Source organism: Artibeus jamaicensis, unplaced genomic scaffold (assembly GCF_021234435.1).
Source record: "Artibeus jamaicensis isolate MK-2021 breed Jamaican fruit bat unplaced genomic scaffold, CSHL_Jam_final scaffold_474, whole genome shotgun sequence".
NCBI classification, from domain to species: domain Eukaryota; kingdom Metazoa; phylum Chordata; class Mammalia; order Chiroptera; family Phyllostomidae; genus Artibeus; species Artibeus jamaicensis.
Window position 1 is genome coordinate 21,486,860 of NW_026522046.1, and position 12,059 is coordinate 21,498,918.

Genomic DNA, 12,059 nt, shown 5'->3' on the forward strand with positions numbered 1-12,059 from the left:
AACAGAAAAGGATGAAGAAACGAGAATTCAAAAAAATGAGGAGAGGCTTAGGAACCTTTAGGACATTTTGAAACGTTCCAACATCCAAATTATAGGGGTACCACAAGGGGAAGAGGAACAGCCACCAGTGGAAAACTTATGTGAACAAATAATAAAGGAGAACTTCCCCAATCTGGCAAAGGAAATAGACTTCCAGGAAATCCAGGAAGCTCAGAGAGTCCCAAAGAGGTTGGACCCAAGGAGGAACACACCAAAGTACATCATAATTACATTATCCAAGATTAAAATGAAGGAGAGAATCCTAGAAGCAGCAAGAGCTAAGGGGACAGTCACCTACAAAGGAGTTCCCATCAGACTGTCAGCTGATTTCTCAAAAGAGACCTTACAGGCAAGAAGGGGCTGGAAAGAAGTATTCCAAGTCATGAAATCTAAAGACTGACATCCAAGATTGCTCTATTCAGCAAAGCTTTCATTTAGAATGGAAGGGTAGATAAAGTGCTTCTCGGATAAGATCAAATTCAAGGAGTTCATCATCACCAAGCACTTATTATATGAAATGTTAAAGGGACTTATCTAAGAAAAAGAAGATAAAAAAGATGAACAGTGAAAGGACAGCAAACTCACAGTTATTAAGAACCACACCTAAAACAAAAGCAAACTAAGAGGACAGCTAGATCAGGGGCAGAACCATAGAAATGAAGATCACATGGAAGGTTAGCAACAGGGGAAGGGGAGAGGAGAAGAGGGGAGAAGGTACAGAAAATAAGTAGCATAGACGGTAGGTAGAAAATAGATAGGGGGAAGGTCAAGAATAGTATGGGAAATATAGAATCCAAAGAACTTGAGACACATGGTCATAAACTAAAGGGGGGAATGGTGGGGGAGGGGTGTGCAGGGTGGAGGGGAATGAAGGGGGAAAATAAAACAACTGTAATGGCATAATTAATAAAATATTTTTTAAAAGAATGGGTTTCTCACAACAGAAAGATACCCAATGGTTTGCAGTTTAAGATTTTGCTTTCAAAATATTCAAATTATATTTTTCTTACATGTGCAAATTATTTATAACAGGCTAAATTGTACTCTTTGATAGTCATGCTTATTTCAAAATCAAAGAAGTTTATGAACTCCATTTAGATCTGAATCATAGAAATTTACCTTTTCAGAAATCCCTAAAAACTTAAAAATATGGTATATTCTTTGAATAATAGACTTTCACAATGCCACCTTAAGATAGAGCACAAATGGAATAGAAGTTCTAGGAAAATGTGATTTAAACCAATTTAATTTGAATGAATAAATACAAAAAATATGTAATTTAAATTGAAAGTACTAATTCATTTGGGTTTATTTTTATTTCCAATTGAGTATAAATAATTTTTTCTGACTCTAATATTGTTATGATTTAAATGTCAGTAATATGCTTGTGAGAGGTGAAACTGAATTTGATTGCTCATCAACTTAAAATAATTTACCTATTAAATATGGGAACATAGAAAACAGTGCTTTTGTACCAAAGATATTAAATTTGCATATATAGTTTTTAGATATTTGAACTAATCATTGTTATTTCATTTGCTAGAGAAAATTAGATTGAGGAGCTAAGACTGGTCCGAATAATATGCCCTAATGATAACAGAAGAAAAAATAGAAAAGATAAGCATAAGGTTGCTGAAGAAACTCCACTCACTTCCGCACTCATCCCTTGCTCTTGAAAGTTAGGCCCTTGCTTTCTGTATTATATTTTTCTCTTTGAACTTTCCCTTTCCTTCCTCTATGAGTGTCTACAGTGATCTTTGTAGATTTTGGGGAAGTTATTCATAGAGGCCAGTAGTATGCCAGATCAGTTGGTTCCTCTTCTTGAGACATACCCCCTTGTTTACTGCTCCCTTTTCCCTAAAAAGCAGAAATGCCTAAACAATAAAATATACTCTTTCACTAAAAGTAATTGTCTCTTAACTAACATCACTTCTTCATCTTCTCTTCTCAAACTCCAGCCATAAAACAAAACCCCAAAACCTGTTTCTGAGTGTTAATTTCTCCTCTGGGTTTGAACACAAAGAACAGCATGTGGACGTGGCCCAGTTCCTGCTTCTGGACAGCAGCTTGGTGGACACTGTCAGAACTCTGAGGGCACCTTGGTTGGCTGGCAGTTATGAGTCACTTAACTAAAACAACATCCCGGCTACCAAAGGACGAGATGATGTATATACTGGTCTGAGATATATGTGGGGCATATTCTAGAGTTCCCAATAGAAATTTAGAATTGAATCTTAAATGGTTTATTTTGTTCAAAGGAACTATTTGAGGCTCTTTGACTTAACAATATCACTGAAGTTGTGAGGACCACTCTTGCCCACGATTGGATGTTATTCCTACAGCAATCCTTGTAACAGCTACTATCGAAATTGTTATTCTCATTGTACAAGTTGAAAAAGAGGTTCAGAGGAGCTGTTTGTCCAAATTTCTAGTTTTATAGTAGATGTTATACATGTCATGCAGGATTGTTAGGAGGATGTAAATGATTTAATGTATGTAATGCTGTGAGCTAAAACACAGGTTTGATGCAGAATGAGCTTAATAACTATTTGCCAAAAAAGTAAAATAAAATGTATTATGTTAACACTTTTAAAGACTAGAATGAACATTTTCTGATTTGTGACCAAAGATATTTTCTAATACTTATGCTCAATTGTTCCACATAATTTACTGCAATGTTAAGCACATAATAGAGATTCAGTAACTGTTTTTCAAATATATAAATGCTTATATATGGTTTATGTGTAAGAGAGCACTTTTAATATTCATCTAAATCCACACACTCGGATGTTAGACACATAGATATCGAACAGTTTCTGCTTTGGTACTGTTCCATCCCTACCCTTCTCTCCACTCTGGAAGCTATTTGAAAATACCAAAGATTTTGCTGTCTTCGTTTATCAACCTTTAACTTGCTTATAATTATAATGGAATTTAAATTTTACCCAGCCTGTCCTTTTTTCTTTACCTAATGTTTTCACAGTTATGTTTTGACCTTTTAGAGTACAGTTTGTAAGTTGTTTCAAGTCTTTTTTTATATTGTAGCATGGTAAAATAATTATATAGAAAAAGACATTGGTAGATTCATAGGAAGTTCCTTTGTTTATAGATGAGTAATTAGAAAGTTGGGGGACTTCACATTTTGGTTTTTGGGTATTAAAACTGTTGGTAAATTATTTGGTCTCTCAATGCAGCTTATGGGAATGGAGGCTTGTGGATGAGGTATAGAGATCTTGGTTCGTATTGCAGTAAATGCTTGCCACAAGGAAACTTGTGTTTAAATTCTCCCGATGACCTCCTCCATTTGGTTTATAGACATATTAAATGTGACCACAGTAACCACAATAATATTCCTTGGTTTTAAGAATATAAAAATTACAAGCTAGTACTCGTTCTACATTTCTTGTTGTGAACATGGAATTTTGCATTTCTCCAAGCAGTCACAATTCTCTCTTGTGACAAGTGGTATTTACAGTCCGCCATCTGGATGATAGAGTGTTTGTTGCTCATGGGACTGGTCACTGTTTCCAAACCTTTAGCAAAAACTGAGCCAGAAATGTATGTGTTCTAAAAAAAAGGTCGGTGGGATTTATATTGATATTTCCATTTTAAATTTAGGACTGTAGGCTTTTACTATACTTCTTTGTGTATATTTTATTTTTTTCATACACTAAAAATCTTAGTTCCTAAACATTAATGTAATTATTTATTTTACATGTTTCTTTTAGAATATTTTTAATAGTATCTCTAACAGTTCTACTGAAAGTTTTTTAAGGTCTCCCCCACACCAGTTATTTTTATCCACAATCAAATTACTGTATTTTGAAATCATTGAAAATATTTTCTCTTTGCATGATGCAGCCACCAATTCAGGTTTATTTGTCCAATTTTGCTCATGGTTTTCAGGAAGGGCTTCTTTTTCTCTCTTTGATTTAATTTTGTTTTATAATTATGAAAACATTTTACGTGCTTCCAATGCCAAATTGACAAAACAGACTGTATTCAGAGAAATGTAGCTTCTGTTTCCCAATATCATTTGTCTCCTTTACATAACCACTTTATTCACTTAAAGGCTTATTTTTTCTCCAAAAATTAAGCAAATTGAAACAATTTAACATTTCATATGTGAAAAATTTGTTGCACAAATATGTTTCACTAACTTGAATACTTATATTTATTTTAACATCAAAATTCCACAGGACTTTATTATTGCTCTAAATGACAAGAATTCAGTAAAAGAATACTTCTGAGATGATGGAGTATAAAGATATATATGTAACATGTCCTATAGATTAAGAAAATAAAATATTAAGTGCCTAAAACATCTAATAAAATTAGTAACTGAGCACAATCTCTTTATTTTTATCTAAAATTGTTACTATAATATAAATAAAATTGATTTTATATGTGGTTTATAGAAGTCAAGATAAAGTGCCTTAATAGGCAAAGTTGAGATATATTACCATGTTTTTATAATTTACACACACATATAAATAAAATTTAAAAAGAATAAATAGAAGTAGAAACTAAGAATAGAATTTACAGTGTGTATCCATCTGCAGGAAGGAAGGAAGGAATGACGGAAGGAAGAGAGAAGGGATAAGACAGAAAAGGAGAAAAGGGAGGGAGGAAGAAAAGAAGACAGGAAAAATAATTAGAAACCAAGAGGGATTTTCTACTACCTATTATATTATGTACATGCCACTTTAAATCAAAATTAAGTTTTCTTCTAGAACACTTATTATTTTTTATAACAATTCTAAGCCTCATTTATTGCACTGCATTTTCTAGAGTTTCTAGCTTTTGAATTATTACTTATAATTCAAGAATAATCTCTTCGAAGTTCTTCAAAGAGACTTCTACCCTGGCATTAAAGTTACTTAAAATGATTTTAGAAAACAACTCAGTAGTCACATGACTATTAGCTTATTATTTTCAGTCTTGCTTCACTCTTTTTCCAAATGAAATGAATGAACCAAATAATCCCAAAATTATCTTCCCTAAGTAATATAATTTATTGTCCATTACTGGTATAAGAATCATACAAGAAGCAGCCCAAATCATTTCTAATTGGTAATTCTCTTTTATTATTATAGACAGATAAGTGTAGAGATGGGCGAATGGATGGATAACAGATAAATGATAGACACCTAGATGGAATCTAATGCTTTATGAATAAAAATAAATACAAAGATATATGACATACAAATATAGAAGATATGAGGGTTCTTTTCACTAAGCCTTTAAAATATATGAAATTTAAGTAAAAAAGTAAAAATACTGAGAAAACAGGGTTAGTGGTTAAAGGAGACTAGCTATAATGCAAAGGTTGGTTGAAGAATAAAGACACTAAAATATCTCATGTTTATTTCTCTTATCTTTCAATATTTAAATATAAATTAAACTTATGTATTTGAAGTTTAAATATAGTATTTAGCAGATAAAATATACATTGAAGTTCATAAAAAATATAAATATTATAACTAAAGTGTAGTTTCAAATCTCTCCATTTTTAGCATTGAATTATCTTTTCAAAAAATCTTATTTTGTACCTCAAATAATAGGAAATTTCAAACATATAAGGGACTGGCATAATGAACTCCATTTTTGCATGTCATTCAGATTAAAAAATTACCATTTTATGATCAATTGACTTTCATCTGTATAACTCCCTACCACTACATCTCTACTTCCATTGCTACTGGGTTGTGTTACGGAAAATTTTTAAGATCAGATTATTTTCTTTACATTTAATTTAGTACATATCTGTAAAATATATTACTTTAAAAAATATTCTCCATGCTATCGTTGCACCTAAAGAAATAAACAAAAATTTCTTATTATCCTAAAATATTTATTTTGCATTAAATTTTCCCAACCAGCTTATAAGATTGGTCTTGATTTCTTTAAATCACCATTTAAACAAACTTTAAACATAATGGTCAGTTCTGTTTTTTAGTATGTCTTGTTATGTGTTACTAGTCTTAACTCAAATTATTTTGGTTATTTTCAGCATGCTGTAACATTTTCTATTGGAAATCCTTTTCTCATTTTTAGTATTCTCATCCAGAATTTCTTTCCTCTTATTTTTCACTGGGCTAGTTTCATATAATCCTTCAAGTTTCATTTTAAATTTCAACTGCTTAAGGAGGAATTTTCCTTACCCTGTTATAAAGCTTGATCCCTTCTCAGGACTGTCCTCCTCTATCTCAGCCCCTGTATATATTTTTTCAAGGCACATTATCTTTGTTCATAGCTGTGTTATTGATCTATTTTCTTATATTTTAATTTGAATTCTCTGCTGGAGCAAAAATCACGTTTCATTTTTCAACAAATCCTCAATTGTCAGCACTGAGCTTAATTTATATAAACTGCAACTGTGGTTTGTTACTAAGGGAGTAAATGAAACCCTCACTTTCATCCAATGGCCCTGGTTTTCTACATCAACAGGATGACAGAAGCTGTACAATGAAAAAAATTTAAATGTCTACTCTTCACTCAAACTTCTTCATATAGTGTTTTATTTCTAGTGAAAGTCAGTAATCCATCTTAATAATGAGAGATGGTGAACAGAATATTAAGACTGATTATTTTCAAATATTAGCTCTCCCACTTGCTAACTATGTACAGAGAGAAAAATAACTTCTTTGTATCTGTTTCTTTATCTCTAAAAATAGAAAATAACTGGGTGTATGTGGTTGCTGTTAAGATTAAAAGTTAATGTATATAGCAATAACATTCTGCATATCAGACACTATTGTTAAAAGATTTTTGTTATTTTATAGAAAGAAGGGAAGAGAGGGAGAAAGAGGAAGAGAAACATCACATCAGTCAGTTGCCTCACATAGGCTCCCAGACCAGGATGGATCCCGCAGCCCAGTCATGTGCCTGACTGGGTATCGAACCACAGACCCTCTGCATTGCTGGACAAAACCCAACCACCTGAGCTATACCAGTCAGGCAGGGCTTGTCAGCCACTATAATGGTAAATACCTTAGCATCAGATATTAGCCTCTAAAATTAATCAAGTATTTTTTTTTATTTTTACAAATATATTTACCTTTTTTGTTAGTATAGGCAATAAAATGATTTCCCCCATTATCCCACCCCCGCCCCTTCTCCTTTGGTCACTGTCAGTTTGTTCGTTATTCCCATGTCTCTCTTTCTGTTTTGCTCATTTGCTTGTTTTCTTGATTAGGTTCCACTTGTAAGTGAGATAATATGATATTTGGTTTTCACCAGCATAATACTCTTTAGTTCCACTACTAAGTAATACTTTTTAAATATTTAAAGATGGCAGAGATTGAGCTGAATGACTCATATAACACAGATTTTAGATAAATATTAATTAGTTGAGAAAATGATTTGTTTCTAAAATTTAAAAGTGCTGAATATTTCAATTTTTAATCTATGCTATTTAAAAAATAAAAATATATAATTCAAATTAAAACATTTTGGTATAACATCAAGTAGTTGAGGAATAAATAACTTAATGGAAACTTGAGGTAGTCCACACTAGTGAATAAGCTGTATCAAAAATGTGGAGCATTTTGGAAATGAGAATCTCATTTTACTGAGCTTAAATCAACATATATAAATTCTCTAGTTTTCTGACCATCTTCTAGTGATTTTCATAAGATTAATTTTACTTCCATTTGTATTGTTATTTTGCAGAAAAGGGAAATAATAAAGAACATCTCTAATAGCTCACTTCAAAGAAGATTGAGAGGAAAAAAATTGAATATGGAAGTCAGAAAGAAGTTATAAGACTAATTCACAGATAACTGTGAAGTGAAAAGGTTATGCACATAGACTTTTCTCAATTAATCCTAAAAGTGAAAAGCTACATAGGGTCCCAAAATATTGTGATTTTTCTCTAAACAGATCTCCTTTCACTATATTTTATAAATATATATATTCATTTTATTTAGAACATTTACATTGTTGAATACTTAAAGTATTTTTACTTATGTTATTTCAACTTTCATAATAGTCTGTAGACATGTTGTTCAGTCACCTTGTTCTATTCTCTTAATACTGACCTTTCTTGTTGTAGATTCCAATGTGCCACCTGAAAAAACATTGAGTCATATGTCCTCATCTTCAAGGTCAATTGATTTAAAGGAGCAGATTTTGATTCATGCTTGACAAGTCTTTTTTTCTGTCTATGGAGTTGGAGTTTGTATTAAGGCTGTATTACTTTTACTTAGCCTGTGAGGACTTGTCCAAAGAAGCACAGAATGGAGAGAGGAAGAGACAGAGAGAGAGAATGAGAGATAAAGAAATCAAACCATTCGATCTAACTTAGATCACAGCAGAAAGAAGAAACCAAGTAGTTCAAAAAAGGCTATTATCCAAGTGGATTCCTGGTTCCATGTCTCAAGTATACTATCTGCTCTTGGTTTTTAAAATTCACTCTTTTCCTTATATTTAATTCCCCTTTTCTGTTTAAGCTAATAAAAGCAAATTTTAACTACTTTTAACACAATAACTTACCTCTGGAATAAAATTATACCAACTTGCACAGTGTATATATTTGTAATTGGAGATATTGATGTACAGAACCGAAGAGGTAGATTAACAGGTCAGACTATTTGTCAGTGACAAAGGTGGTTTACAACAAGTTTTTCCACTGCTACTTCTTTGTCCAATGTCCTTTTCATATGGTCCATACAATTTGCCTCAATATTATGTTTTTGTTTAGTCCCCTTTACTAGCTTTGCCTGCCCACTCCCTCTAGATCTCACATGACCTAAATTTAACCGTACATTTTAGCAATGAAAAATTCTTACAATTTGGTGAGAAGAACATAAAACCAAAGCAAAACATGCAAGCATTTTATGTCTTGAATTAAAGAAATACAGTTTTCAAAACACGTATTTTTACAAATACTCATATGATCTCACCTATAATTGTAACTCTTCAACAAAACAAAAAAGGAAGCAAAATATAACCAGAGACACTGAAATTAAGAACAAACTGACAGTAACCAGAGGGGAGGTGGGAGGGAATAATGGGAAAAGGGAGAAGTGTTGTCAAGGAACATCTGTAAGAAACACATGGACAAAGCCAAAGGGGAGTAGGGTTTAGGGTGGGAGATGGGGGTGGCTGGGATTGGAGGTTAGTGGGAGGGAAATGGACACAACTGTATTTAAACAGTAATAAAAAAAGTTAAAAAAATTATTGTGCCCGAATGTCCATCCATAGATGAGTGGATTAAAAAATGTAGAGTTTTTAGTTGACCATAGCAATAATAGAACATTCTTGGAGAATATAGTATTGCATTCTTACCATTACTCCAAGGCAGGGGATCCCTTTAAAATGTAAACAATCATATATCCTGTATAATTTATTAAGTGGTAACAGAAAAAAACAGAAATAAGAATTCACTAACTCATCTGTAAACAGTTCTTACCAATTTTCTTATAAGAGAAAACTATAGATTTAAGGTATAAAGAACAAAACTCAACCAACAAGTATTTTTACCACTTTACAATTAAGATCAAAGCTTTCTAAAAATCCAGCTGCGAAGTTCTTTTAATTAGCTTGCTACTCAGTAGAACACATATTGCAAGTATTTCTTCTTCAATAACATCCTTGACTAATGCAGCTGGGAGTACAGTCAGTTGAGCATCACTGCATACGGGGAGCTGAAAAGATGAAAATCAAATGTGAATTCTGATGAAGTAATTTCATTTTAAGCCTTTCATATTTATTTCCCTCTAAGTTAAAAGGAAGTGAAACCTCAGGTTTAGCTGGTTCACTGTCTACTCCATGCCAATTCACATTTTTGGATAAAAAAAGTATTTTGCTCAAAATGAATACAAAACACAAAATTCTATTTTCTCACCTAGTGGTGTGAGAATTTTTTTCAACTGTATGGACCCTTTAGTAATTCGTTCTGATTATATAATAGCAGACCAGATTTGTAAAGAGAAGTGAATATGTTATTATTTCTAATACAGTATGACATTGTTTTAATTACTCATTATGAGATGTTTCCTTATCTAAAAATACTCACTTACAATATGTTCTGTTTCAATAATAATTCTATTGTGGAATAACTATAATGATGATTCTAGGATAAACTTTTCATTGGAAAATAATTTAAGCATATTTTCATAAACTATATTTCACCATGTTCTTATAATGCAGTAAATATCTTCAGGAAGTTAATCTATTGATAACATCATAATTTCAAATAATATTCATAAAATGCAATTAATATAATGAAAATATCTCCCTGTTTTAGTCATCTGTGTGAAGCTTATTTTAATGGCAATGTAGATTTCAGTTTCAGCTCTCATTTATATTGTGTTAATATAATATTTAAATATATTTGACTTTAAAATTTTAGAGTATTAAAAGCTTTTTTATTTTCATTCATTAACTTATTCATTTATTTCTCCAACAAAATATTAATTGAGGACTCATTATGTGCAAGGTGGTATGTAACACACTGGAAATATAGAAAGAAATCAATGTTGATGTTCAGATACAAAGATTTTTTAGAAAAAGAGATCATCTTATAAATAAGAAGAGTCTACATAAAAATCAGGTTGGGTAAAAAATGCAAAATTCTGGTAAGAATGTAAGAAAGGGGAGTCACTTCTACATTGCTGGTAAGAAAGCAAACTTGTACAGCCACTGCAGAAATTTGTTTGGCAGTTTCTTATAAAACTAAACATACAACTACAATATGTTCCAGCATATAGATTTTTGAGAATTTGTCCCAGAAAAATGTAACCTCGTGTTTACTTAAAAATCTGTACAAAAATGTTCCCATAATTTTATTCATAACAGCCAAAAACTGAAAATAGTGTACATGTCCTTACACAATCTGTGGCACATACATACCACGGACCACTATTCATCAATAAAAAAGATACTCCAGCCCGTGTGACTAAATTGGTTGGGCATCACCCTGTGCGCCAAAACATCGCCAGTTGGATTCCCAGTCAGGGTGCACACCTGGGTTGCAGGTTTGGTCCTCAGTCATGGTGCTTAGGGAAGGCAGCCAATCAATGTTTCTCTCTCATATTTATGTTTCTCTCCCTCTTCTTCTCCCTCCCTTCCCTTCTCCCTAAAACAAACAAACAAACAAACAAACAAATAAATAAAAGAAACTATTGATTTACCCAATAAATTGGATAAAACTCCAGGAATTATGCTGGATAGAAAAACACAATTCCCAAATATCACAAACTTTATTACTGCTTTTTAAAAATTAATTAATTATTTTTTAAATTTAATTATTTGTCAAGTACAGTTTTCTGTTTATTTCTCCCATCCCAGCTCACCCTGCCCCGTAAATGATAACATTTTTGAAATGGGAACAGATTTTGGTTGCCAGTGGGAGGGAAAGATAGATGTGTTTATAAAAGAGCATTATGAGGGAACTTTGTGGTGATAGACTGTTTGGCATTTTGACTGAAGTGGAAGATATATGAACATACTGTTGTGATAAAATTGTATAAAACCACATGCATACCCGCACTCAAGTGAGTGAGACAGAAGTGGTGAAATCTGAGTAAGATTAGTGGCTTGTACCAATTTTAATATTTTGGTTGTGAGATCATGTTATAGTTTTACAAAATGTTACTGTTAGTGGAAACTGAGTAAAGTGTATAAGGATTTCTGTATTATTTCTTACCACTTCATGGAATATACAATTATCTCAATCAAAATAATGATAACAGTACAATGAAATGTGAGAGTTGCTCTCACAGAGTTCTGCATGAAATATGGGATTACATGAAGAACACAATGCATGAGTGCAATGCAGCTAAGTGCATTTTTTTCCATTGTCCATTGATTGATTCGTCCCCAGTATGAATCATGGCCAGGTAGGTGGCTTAACTTGATCTCACTGAGGGGGAAGTCCAGCCTTGGGAGCCACAGCCCTCACTGGTCCTCACCAAGACCAGAAGCACCAGGGCCCAGAGAATCTGTGCCATTGGCCCAGTGCCAGCATGGCATCTGAAGCTTTTATGGTTCAGTTCAGGCCATGCCAACGCTTA